Source organism: Vidua macroura, chromosome 6, assembly GCF_024509145.1.
Source record: "Vidua macroura isolate BioBank_ID:100142 chromosome 6, ASM2450914v1, whole genome shotgun sequence".
Taxonomy (NCBI): Eukaryota; Metazoa; Chordata; class Aves; order Passeriformes; family Viduidae; genus Vidua; species Vidua macroura.
Window position 1 is genome coordinate 43,772,655 of NC_071576.1, and position 11,780 is coordinate 43,784,434.

The 11,780-nt window shown below is 44.0% G+C and overlaps 2 long non-coding RNA genes across 2 annotated transcripts in view; both read right to left on the reverse strand.

Annotated features, from left to right (window-relative positions):
• LOC128809351 (uncharacterized) overlaps window positions 1–3,506 on the reverse strand; it is a 36,373-nt gene extending 32,867 nt beyond the window's left edge. The window contains exon 1 of the long non-coding RNA XR_008437693.1: window positions 3,158–3,506. This is a non-coding gene — a long non-coding RNA (uncharacterized LOC128809351). The remainder of the gene's footprint in view (window positions 1–3,157) is intronic.
• Window positions 3,507–3,832: 326 nt separating this feature from the next.
• Window positions 3,833–11,780, reverse strand: LOC128809350 (uncharacterized). Its single transcript, XR_008437692.1, has 3 exons — window positions 10,653–11,780; window positions 8,812–8,911; window positions 3,833–3,991 (listed from the first exon to the last, which is right to left on the reverse strand). It is a non-coding gene; the product is annotated as an uncharacterized LOC128809350 (long non-coding RNA).

Below are 11,780 nucleotides of genomic sequence, written 5' to 3' on the forward strand. Positions count from 1 at the left end.
TCCTCTCACGCAGTAACTGTTCTCACACATAACACGGGAAGCTCAGGCCCTAAATCAGATGAACAGTTGGTATTACAGCTGCCTAATGACTCCAAAGCTGGGAGATGTGACACTTGAGCTAAGGCTCCTTGCCAAATCTAGCCCCTCATAGATATCACTCTTGACAAACTCACTCTTGCTCACACATTGAAGAGCAAGAAGAATGCTGGAGGTCCTCTTTGTGTTTTTGCCCAGTAATCCAGACCACAAATTAACAAGACTACTGGATTTTTACATAAAGATGCTACTGTTTGCTTTATCCTTCCACTATGGATCACCACAAAAAAGAAACTGCTATACCAAGCAGGCATCATCTGCTATCAGGCACTGGGATTCTTACCTCCACTCCCAATGGAAACAAAGAAGTGGTGTAGATGCCAGAGCTACCCATGGTTTCAAGTTTCCAGGGGTTTGTCACAGCACAGTTGATGGGAATCAGTGCTGGTACAGAAGTTTTCCAAAGTGAGTGTGGGGCAAAGACGAGACTAAACTAACTGTACCACAGGAGACAATGAGAGAAGGGAAAAGAGATCATCCCCCACTGGCACTGATGGCTTCCAACAACAGAACCAACAATCTGGGTTTTTTTTGGATGCACCTTGTTTGACACTAACAGAATTCCTTCTGATGCAGGTGAATGGGCCCTTGCCATACCACCAATTACCATTACCTCAAGAATTTTTGTCTTCAAGGTACTCATCCCACTTCTGAAGAGCTCTTCTGAATTTCATTTACCAGACAGTCACAAAACAAATAAAATCCAATTTCACACGTATTTGGGGTTTGGTGCATGGAAATGAATGAACTTCCCCTGATCCTCACCCGCCTTTCTCTCCCTAAGTGTCAGGATGTTTCTGGAGTGCCAATCACTACACTTGCTAGGAACTGCATCCTCCACTTTGGACAGCACAATTATCTCTTGAGCAATCAGCTTGTGACATAACAAGCATAAATAGCAGCAAGAGATAAAAATTAAAAGCCACAGAGTTTTCACACAGGTGCCCCAAGTTGCCAAGCAAAGGAAACCATAAACTTCTAACAGATGCTATGCTGGCAGAATTGCTTCCAAATACTCTTTTTTCCAAGCAGCATTGGTGTCAAGTATCCTGAGGGACTTGCAATACTCAAGATAGAAAACAGAATGATTTAAATGAGCCAAGAAGAATCCCAATAGTCCACTAACATCCCCATGAAGTGACTGATAGAGGGAGAAAACATGAACACTTTTCCCTTTCTCAAGAGACACTGCAGACACTGAATATGAAATCAGGGAGATTTATGTACAAGTTCCACCTGACTCCAGCTTCACCTGTGACCTGGCTCCACTTTGGCAGCTCCACAGCTCTGACCACTGATCAGTGTGAGGCATCCTCTGCACCCTTGGTTTTCCTTGCTGTAAGGTTCTTCTGCAAGATGAGATACTGTCCCAAGTGCTTTGCATTACTGTTCTCCTTAAAGAAAACATTCGTAACTAATAAGTGGGCACAACGACAACATGCAGGGGCACTTCTTTGCTAGGGCAGGAGGTGAGTCCTTTAGGCTTACACACACACACATTGCAGACACTGTGATCTATCCCAGTGCTAAAAAATATTAGCCATCAAAGACTTTTCAGCACAGACAAATCCATCATATTTGGCCTCCACCTGACCCACCCTCAGTCTACTCAGCAGGAAGCCTACCAACACATAGATGTGGATGCTGTCCTGAAGAGCACTTCTCACTCATAACAATTTCACCTGAGCAGCCTCAGCCCATCTCACACAGACAGTGCAGGCAGGCACCAACTGCCTGGGAAGGTGTCAGAGGACACATGATGAACACCAGCTTGCAAACTCATTTCAAGAAAAATGGTATTCTAAGGAAATTAAAGCTTTAGCTAGCAACTATTTATCTTGTCAGTAATGGAGATGGGTGAATAATGATTTAATTTGGGTAAATATAAATCAGTAACACTCAATTAATTTAACTTGTGTACATTATAAGAGTCAGTATGGATCAAAGGCAGATTATGAACAACTTCCAGGGGGCATGCAGTGACAGAAAGGACTGTCAGTAATCTTACTTCAACTCCAAGCCAGCCAGAGGTCACTTTGTTCCAAATCAGACTTCAAAAAAGACTTTAAGAAGGTGAAGCTGTCTCAAAGGCTTTAGCATTCTTCTAGTGGTATCTTGAAACAAAGCACAGAATATAACAAGGGATCCTTGCCTCCTCCAAAAAAATCCAACTCAGCTAGCCAGGTTTCATCCTGATTTTCTGGAGTTCTTGGTTTGCTTAATGTCTAAATGTAGACATGGACAAACAAGAACACCCACAGCTACACAGAAATCTTGCTTGAATGAACAGGTCTGTGATGTGACACCTCCTTTAGAAATAAAGAAAAGCTCTGATCTTCAGGAGTAACCTGAAGCATTAAAGAAAGACCACAGCCTACTCCTTAGATGAAGACTTTGTGTTACATTTCTTCAATTACCCTAGATAGCAGCCCTCATTTTTCATTTCTTAATATGCCTAATTCCCACTAGAGTCACAATGGACCCTGGGCACAAAACAGGAGCTGTTCTTATAAATCCTGAAGACTGAAATCCCAATTTTACATACCAAATATGTTAAGTAATAACAGCATGTTTTTTGCACCATGATTTAATCTAGCAGTCTGAAAGAAACCCTTCACCATTGATAACCCTGCCAGCTGAGGCAACACTTATGGTGTATGTGCTACCCATAGTAATCATCACATGGCAGCAGCCGCCCGTTATGGTTGGAAGCAACTTGAAGGCTTGAGGATTGATATTTTGCTAACAGCCCACCCTGAACCACTCCATTCCCTTCCCTCACTAGCACTGGATTGAGGAGGAACTTCCCAAAGCATCCAGCAGTGAAGGAACATGGGGAAACACAGGGAGCGCTAGCTTCTTCCACTGACTGTTTTGTCTGTTAATGAACATGACTGTCAGCTGAGTAATGAACTTCCAATCCCTGGAGCTTCATCCAAATATCCTCCCTGCTCATGTCTAGTTAGTACTTTAAAAGCCTGCCACTGCTTCGCCTTTTCATTTGACTTCCAGGAAAGCAGCCATCAAGCTACATCTTGGAAGACATTACAAAGAGACCTACCAGGTTTATGATGGCACCCTGTGCCAGCAGGTTCCTGGAACGGTCCTTAAGCTGCCACCTGACTGCGCAGGCCTGCAGGCTCTGCCACACCTGGAGTGACATGGCAGTGGGCTGGTGGTGCTCAGGAGAGACTGGCTGGGTGGCAGAGACATTCAGGAAATGCCTTGGATGGTTATCAAGAGCCACGTGCACAAATATGTTACGCCAGGAGCTCCCAGCTGTTCCCCTCACGGAAAGCACCCGCTGCCGTCAGTGCTGACATCTTCCCTCCCTCACGGGCCGAAGCACTGCCTCAGACCCGCCTCGCTCAGGGCCAGGGGCACCGCGATCCCCCACACCTGGTGCTCCCACTGCGGCACGGGGCCAGGGTGGGCCTCCAGGTCTTAAAGCGGGATTGCCGCCTGCCAGGATTGGTGGGCAGAGTTTGTGGCGAGTCTGACAGAGCCTGACACCCCCAAAAATTGCATCCCAAACATGCGGCGTTCTGCAGTGCATGCTCCGACACCAGTTGCACCCACACAGACTCCTCAGGGACAGCGAACCTGCTCTGCATCACCAGGGACTCGCTGCAGCTTCAGAACAAGCAATTATCGTTAATCTTGTTGTTAATTATCACTGCAATAGGCATGGCTTTTCTCAGTGATGTCTTCCTGAGCATCAGGCAACGTAGCAACATGCACTCTTAAGTCCTTTATTAGTTTTGTAGGGTGAGTTCCTCCTGCAGCATCGCCACCCGGTTTGCTTCAGTTTGCTTCTTACTGCTGGTTGTTGTGTCCTCTAATTTTGTTCTTGCACATCAGGGAATGAGGATGGCAAAATCCATCAAGGAAAACCCTAGGGGAAAACCAGTCTTTAGCGGTGCTCTTTTTTATTGCACTAAATGAAGGCTACACTATGCTGTTAGCTGTGCCACAGTTTTTCTGTGGAGTTGCTTGTTTCATGACAGCTGAGCTCAGGCATTTTATTCAGCAAGCTCCTTTGGGCAGAGCTGAAACAGCAGTGTCTGCCATGTGTTTCACCTCCTCATCTTACACAGGTGAACATGGCCAGAGCTCATTCCCACACTGGCCACAGCAGCCAGAGCCAACTTCGCAGCCAACAATACTGACAAAAGAAAGAGATGCAAAGGCACCTTCCTGCCCCTGTGAGGGGAGAGCTCAGGAACTATGCTGTGCCTCTGGAAGGGGGTGTGTGTGCAGGTGACTGCAAATGACAATGCTAAAGTGTTTGAAGGGATTTGTAGAGATGGAGGCAGCCCTGAGCTGTCTCCAGTGCAAAGAACAATGGCTGCACTTCTCTGGGAGTGGGCCTTCGATTTGAATCCAGAGCTGCAGTGGTGCAAACATCATGCTTGTAAGCTTTTATCAGCTTGGTTTCATACAAAATTACATTTCCAATCAAAATGCCAGCCAGACCTCAATTTCAGCAGTGTCCCTGGACATAGGTGTCCCATGGGGAGATGCCTGTGGGACATTTGGGGACATGAGAATTGTCCTCTGTTCCTCTCTATTTTGTAATGTAATGGACTACTGCATCTCCTTGGTATGGTCCTTAGGGGCTTTAGAAATTAGGCTTGTCAAGAAAGAACTTGAAGGCCCTAGAGAGCTGTCTGATGAAGAACAAGCGAGTTTTTATGTGCTCTAAGCCCTCCCACCCAATTTCTCTGCTGCTGCCAGGCAGTCCACCCCTTTCAGCACACATTAGCAAACATCACAAGCCTATTGGAAAAAGTGCTGGAAATGAAAAATGAAATGTACTCTATTTAGTCTTCAATTAAGAAAGAAGAGTTTTCTCCATCTCCCTAGGGCAACAAAAAACTGGAGCAGAGTGTTAGGTTCATTGAACATTAATGATCTTTTTCTATTATGCTAAATTATTGTTTCCTTAGCCAGTGATCAAATACAATAGCTTTATTAAAGCCCTTTTCAGTTAGAAACAAGAAAGTGCCCTTCTGCAGCAGTGGCTCTTATGAATGACAAAGGAGCAAGGGCCCTACGATGGAGTGATTGTTGGAAACAAGGGAAACAATGGGCCCTGCTGCTCCTGCAGATGCCCTCACCTTCCTCTGCCCCAATAACAGAGACATCGAGCTGCCTGAATGAGAAGCTAATTTCAGCTTGGTGCTCACCTCTGGCCTCCCCTACTCTGAACCAGGCACTGCTGAGTAGGGCTCTGGTGGTGCTCTACCCATAAGTACTCAGAACTTGCCCAGCAATAAAAAATATAAACCCTCCTGAAAAGGCATTTAACACATGACCCAGGCTGGATGAAAGGGTGTGCTTATGGCAACGAAGAACAAGTGCAGGCTGTAATAATGCAATCTTGTGGGGAAAAAATTAATCTGAACAAAATGAGTCAATTTTGGTGCAAGTCTGTGGAAGCAATACTACTACACTCTTTAGACAAAATTAAATACAATGATTTTAGAGGAGTTCTGTGGAGGCCACAGTTCAATGTAATTACAATGGAAAATGGACGTTCTGTTATGTATGCCATTCCTGAAAGGAAAGGGTATGAAGCCATGGCAAAAACAATAGATATAAAAAAATAAGGTTGAAATTAAGTTAGGGAAACATCGTAAACCACTTTTGAAATGTATATATTTGTACCACAGCCCAACTGCGTCCCTCTCTGGCATGATAACACTCTTGTGAGATGATTGCCACTTACATTGGCTTAACATTACCCCATGTACTGTGCATAAAATCCAGGTGCTTGCTCTCATCTGCTGCAAGAGAAAAACACAGCAGCAGAGGTGTTGTCTGCAGAAGTCCCTGAGCTGTGAGTGGCAGTGTGTTCCACTCTCCCTAGCTGCTTGCCCTAGCTTTTGACCCGCATGGGTTATTCCACAGTGGGGGATCCTCTGGCAGCACTCACAGATATTCACCTTCACAGCGCTCTCCCATGGCATTTAAACACCATTGCTGCACCATCTGTGGCATGCACAACAAATTTCTTATCTGGGACACAGCTCAAATCTGAGTGGGTTTGGGGGGTAAATGGGAATGAACCATGTCCCTGGCATGGTGGGAATGCATGGAGGAGGGGAGGGAGTGCAGGCAGAGGAATGTTGCTGAGCACATGGGGGAAAAGTCCAGCAGCTTTCCCAGTGGGCATAAGAGTTGCCTTATATCCCCAGGATGCTTTTGAGCTATGGGAACTTCAATTTTAAAGTAGTTTCTTCCTGCCCCAATCTGTCTTTGTCTGGAATCCATGCCATAGTGCCCTCTGATGTTAAATATTCTGCTTGAAATCTACCTGGCAAAGGGGAGGATCAATAGGCTCTCAGTTTTGCATCCATGGCAACACATACTTTACATATCATTTTATCCTGAACAAAGGAAAATTAAAGACTTGGGGTTTTAGGGAAGAAGGAGAGGGAACAGGCTTTACCTCCAGGTGCAAACCTGTCATTTTGAATTCTTAATGATGTGAACTTAAGAAAAGTGTTGATAGAGCAAAACTTGAGGCTCTGTGAGGAGAATATGAATGCCAGATTTATTTCAGCAGACAGTACTCACAGTCTAATACAAACTAACAGTCATAAAGCAGCTCTCAACAGACAAACATTCAAACAAGTTAGTCTCAAAAAGTAATTATAGGAAAAAACACCCAATAACTCACTTAAAAAAAAAAAAAACCACCAAAAATCCCCAAAACCCAAAAACACCCCAACCTCATTAAAAAAAAAAAAAAAAAACACAAAAAACCCCCAAAAAAACCAAAAAACCCCCCCCAAAAAAACACGACAAAACAACAACAATATAAAAACCTACCAAGCTTTATCAAATATTTATATTTTGGACTAATAATATTCTTAACATGATTCTGATCTGACTTCTACTGGTAGAAAGCTAGAAAATTAGAAAATCAGTTTTCAAGCTGTAGTGGTTTAAAACAAAAGAACATCCTTCCTGTGCTCCTGAGCACTGGAAATTTTTGCTAATACTAGGTGACATTTGTGATAAGATTGCATTTGATATCTGATCTACAGAAGCCTTACCTATGTTTAGTGATTTAAATTCATTCCTTTGTCTTAATAAATGTTTTGGTATTTTTTTTCAAACCCAGTTATTCTGAAGTTGGGAACAGTGATTGAGTTAGGTAGTCAACAACATAAAATGGTCTGATTTTCTTCTGCTTTCCCCTAGGGTTTTATTTACACAAATAGAGTATGAGTAAAATGCATAAAACTATAAATTTCTTGTAAGGTTTTATTTTACAGTCATTATGATCCACACAAAGTGCAAATTCTTACAACAGCAAGGCAGTGGAAAAACCATTTCCTAGTTGAATGTCTATCCACATCTACATGAAAAAAGGGCACTGAAATACCAAATCTGTTCAAGTCATTACCATGCCCCTGTAAGTGAACATTTCTGTGCTAATATATAGTGTTGCACTGACTCTTCCAGTCACAAATATTCAAATTTCAGCTTTAAAGCTCTGCTCTTCCAGGAGCAGCTTGGAATCAGCTGTGCTGTAGGGCTGCGTGTGCCCTGCTGAGGTAAAGGAAACCCATTCCATGGTCAGGCCAGTGGCAGGTGGGAGTGGACACCGCCCTCTACAAGAAGCCCAGAGACAACCCTAGAGGGATGAGAGCATTACACTGGACTAACCACTTTGCAAGCTCCCACCTGCACATTGCAAGCCTGGCATTCCTCGGTTAACAGTATGAAGAGAGGAAAAGCTTCATCTGAACGGCTTCACCAGAACAGAACTTCTTCCTGGACTCCTGCTAATACTGTATCCAAAGATGCTCTGTCTGATTGCTAGCAAAGGCAGGCACAAAGAGCACAGTTTTCTCAGAAAATGCATGCAGTTAATACAGCACTGTTCGGTAAAATCTCATAGATTTCATAGCACACTTTAAGGCTGTGTATTAAGCCATCTTTCTGGGGTCAGAATCCCAGAAGACAACAGATGTAGGTATGTGAGACATTGATTCCACATTCGTGCTCATTAAGAACAGAAAGACCTGGTCCAAATATGGAGGGGAAGAGAAATAATTCATCTGGATACTGAGGAGTACTTGAAGTTGAGTTATTCCATTGAATTCACATCACTGCCCTTCAAGGCATGTATCACACAAGGACTCTGGGAGAAATATGAGACAAAGATGTCACAGTTTTCTTTTACTTGCAATTATGCAAGGATGAAACTTGTATCTATAATCCCTCTTCTTTACCCTGAAACCTGTCTGACATTCTTGGGAAACAAGGGGCCCTCTTCAACGTGGATGTGCTGCTCCATCAAGGGCAAAGGTGCGGGGGAAGCCAAGCAGCAGGAGCAAGCTTTCTTCTGGCTCCTGGCAGCAGCGCAGGCAGCCTGAGCTGCCAGCTGCCAGCTCTGGGGAAGTGGGTCCCCAGAGGACCCTGAACAAGGGCTCCTCCTGCCCATGGCAGATGGTGAAGGCTCCTGCCAGCCAGCAGCATTGAGAGCACCACTGAAGTGAGAGAGTGCTACTGCCTGCACAGCATGGCTGGTAGAAAAAACCCTGTGTCCAAGTCTTGGCCACATGGGTGCAAGGTTTGCCTTTGCTCACTTCCACTTTCAGTACTGGAGCTCACCCATCACTGGCCTTGTTTTCCTGCTAAGTTGGATGTTCTGGCTCTGCCAGTGCCATTCAACATCCTCTCATGGTTTTTTCATACCTGTTTTTCTCTCTGTAACATGAGAGCAGTAAGACGCCACAAGAGCACTGTGATGCCTAACTCATCTTCATAAAATGCTTTGAATCCATCACGAAATGCTCTGCAAAAGTTCAAAGCATATCATCAATATTACCACCAAATTTATTGTCTGTGAATGGTCCATGTCATTACCATTAAGCATGAATATTATTCTTTATTATGCATCCATGCTATATCTTTGATTCTTAGCACTTGTTCAGAGATGTTGGAAATGCTTTTCTTGTATATGCCCTTTCCAAACAATTTCAGGAAGATATATGTACATCTGAAATGTTAGAAGTCAAAATTCTGTAATTTCTAATGCACAAAAGATTCCATCTGGCACACCTATATTTTTCAGCTATTATGCAAACTGAGAACTGAAATATTAACAAGCTTTGTGAGTAATTCATATCAGGCAGGATAATTTTGAAAGTTTTTCAGTGAGTATACTTTTCTTTCTGAGAAAAATATTCTCTTGATGACTCTGAACATACTGATAGTTGCTGGAATTGAAATAAATGGATGGGTATCATTAAAATGACAGCAGATTGAAAAATTACAATGAGGAAAACACTTATTTGCATTTCAACATAAAAGAGCATGTCATGTGTTTCTTACCACCCCAGCTGGTGTTTCTGGGGCACCATGTGTGTGGGTAGGTCCTCCTAATGCAGAGTAGCAAAGAGGAGGGAGCATGACCCTGGGGCAGGTAGACTTGTATAACATGTACCAGCATGTGTGAATATCAGAGACATCTGAGAACTTGAAGCAAAGTTTGGACAGCAGCAAAAATTACCTGGATGGTAAAGAAAAGGAGTTGAGCACTTTAAACAAAGTGAGGAGTCAATACACTCTAGTTCTCTTTCCAGATAATATGGATTTAAGCATTTTCAATGCCATCAGAACAGATGAGTTGGCTGGAGCCTGTTCCTCCCTGCTGGTTGGACTCTGCTAAGTCTCTTGCAGAAGCAGCCATCCCACCTCAGTTTTGGCTCTGCCCCTATTCCAACCTTTCCACTGGCAAAGCTGAGCTGCTTACATCTGCAGCCTTGACTTGCAGGATGTCTCCTGTTGTATGCTGGGTTGGTTCAGTTAGGGGTTTTAATAAATGTTACTTAGTCAGTTCTATGTACCCCCATTTTCCCCTCACAATGGTTCGCTCCAAGTTGTCTACCACAGGAGCTTTCCCATGTCAGTCTTGTAGCCACTCCTGAATTCTTCCTGAAAGTTCTGTTTCAATCACCCCACCTTTGCATTCCTAGTTGTCCCAGAATGCTGTACCCACCTCAGTCACGTTTCCAAAGGTTGTTGTAATTCACATCACTCCCCTGTTGTCTGTCCCCATTGGGCGAGGGGGATTTCCGCCCCTGTCTGCCCGCCCCTATTTAACCCAATGCTATCTTTGTCCCGGCGCCATTTTGTCCTCGTGCCGGCTGGGAACAGCCGCTCCAGCCACCGCAGCAGCCACACGGGAAAGGCTACGAAAGCAGTAAACCCACGTCGGAGCGCTCAGCCCTAGGGCCTCCGTGTACGTGGCAGCTTCGGTCTCACCAAAAGGCAGCACCTAGCCGGGCGCCCCAGCTGCCCGAGACCGGAGTGAAGAACAAAAGCCGCAGTCTCCCTTCTTCCTAATGGATCCTTCTACTTTTGCTTCCCACCTCTGAGGTCAAACTGTGTCTCAAGAGCAGCCTTAGCTGTTGAAGTTCTGAAAATGATCCTAGCAGGGAAAAGCACCAAGTCTGGAGCAAGAAGTTACCTTGCATCAGCAAATTTACAGAAAAAAACTTTTTTTTTTTTTTTTTTTTTTTGCCACTTGATACCTGCTAGAGATCATGTGTCCAGTTTCTCTCTTGTGTAGGAAGAGAGCTGTGCCTGTCCCGGCTTCTGGCCCCCAGCACAGCGGATGATGTCGCCAGAGAGAACACAGAACTGTGACATGGCAGACAGGGTGACTGCTCCTGGAGGAACTCAGCTCCACCCTCTGTGCCAGCTGCCACTCTGCTGACATAGAATTACACTGGAGTTAGCACAGACCTTCCAGCTTCATGGGCCACCTGTTTTGATCCTGCCTGAATTTGCTTTGGCTTGCTGAATTTGCTTTGGCTCTGTGACTCAAACATCTATTTTCAACTGAAGAGGGGGGAGGTGAAGGAAGAGGAAGGGAGATGGTTGTTTAGGGGTGATCCTAAGGGTTTTCTTCTCCCAGTGCAAAACAGAACCTTTCTAACACCTGAATTCACTAGTGTCACAATTCACATCAATTTCTGACACTGCATATGCAACAGGGATCTACATACCAACACAAACTGTCCATACACTCACAAAGCATCAGCACATCACCCATGAAGCAACCAAGCCTTGGATCCATACTTCAGTGAGTAGCCTACCTGTACTATGCCTCTTTGATCAGAGACAACCTTCCTGGTGTCACCAAAAGCATTGCTAAAACAGATGGGATTGCCATGCTGTTTAGTAAGAAATAGATGATGTCACATGAAGCAGTTGTCTCCTCTGCCTTCAGCATAAAGGAGCTAAACCTGACAGTCTGAAAGGGGAAAAAATTGTGGCCTGTTTGTTAAGATTAAGGAAGAAAAAATCTTAAATATTCTTTTTTGTAAAATACATTATTAATTTTTCTTATTTTTATGTGTATAGCTTCATTTCAAGGAGCACCGATTGTGGTTACTGCACTGCCCTGATTCTGTTGGAGGTTTAGGAAATTGCCTGGAGACTCACTATTGACAAAAACTGTTTTGTATTGACAAAACCTCGTTTATGTACCGTGACTCCTTGAGGAGCAACATATAAGTAAAATAACTATCTGGACTATTCACTAATAAGGGAATTGCATTTCTAATTTAGTTTTAATCACCTGAAGCACTAATAGAAACCTAAGGAGGGGTACTTTTTTTTTTTTTCTTTTTTTTTTTCTTTTTTTTTTTTCTTTT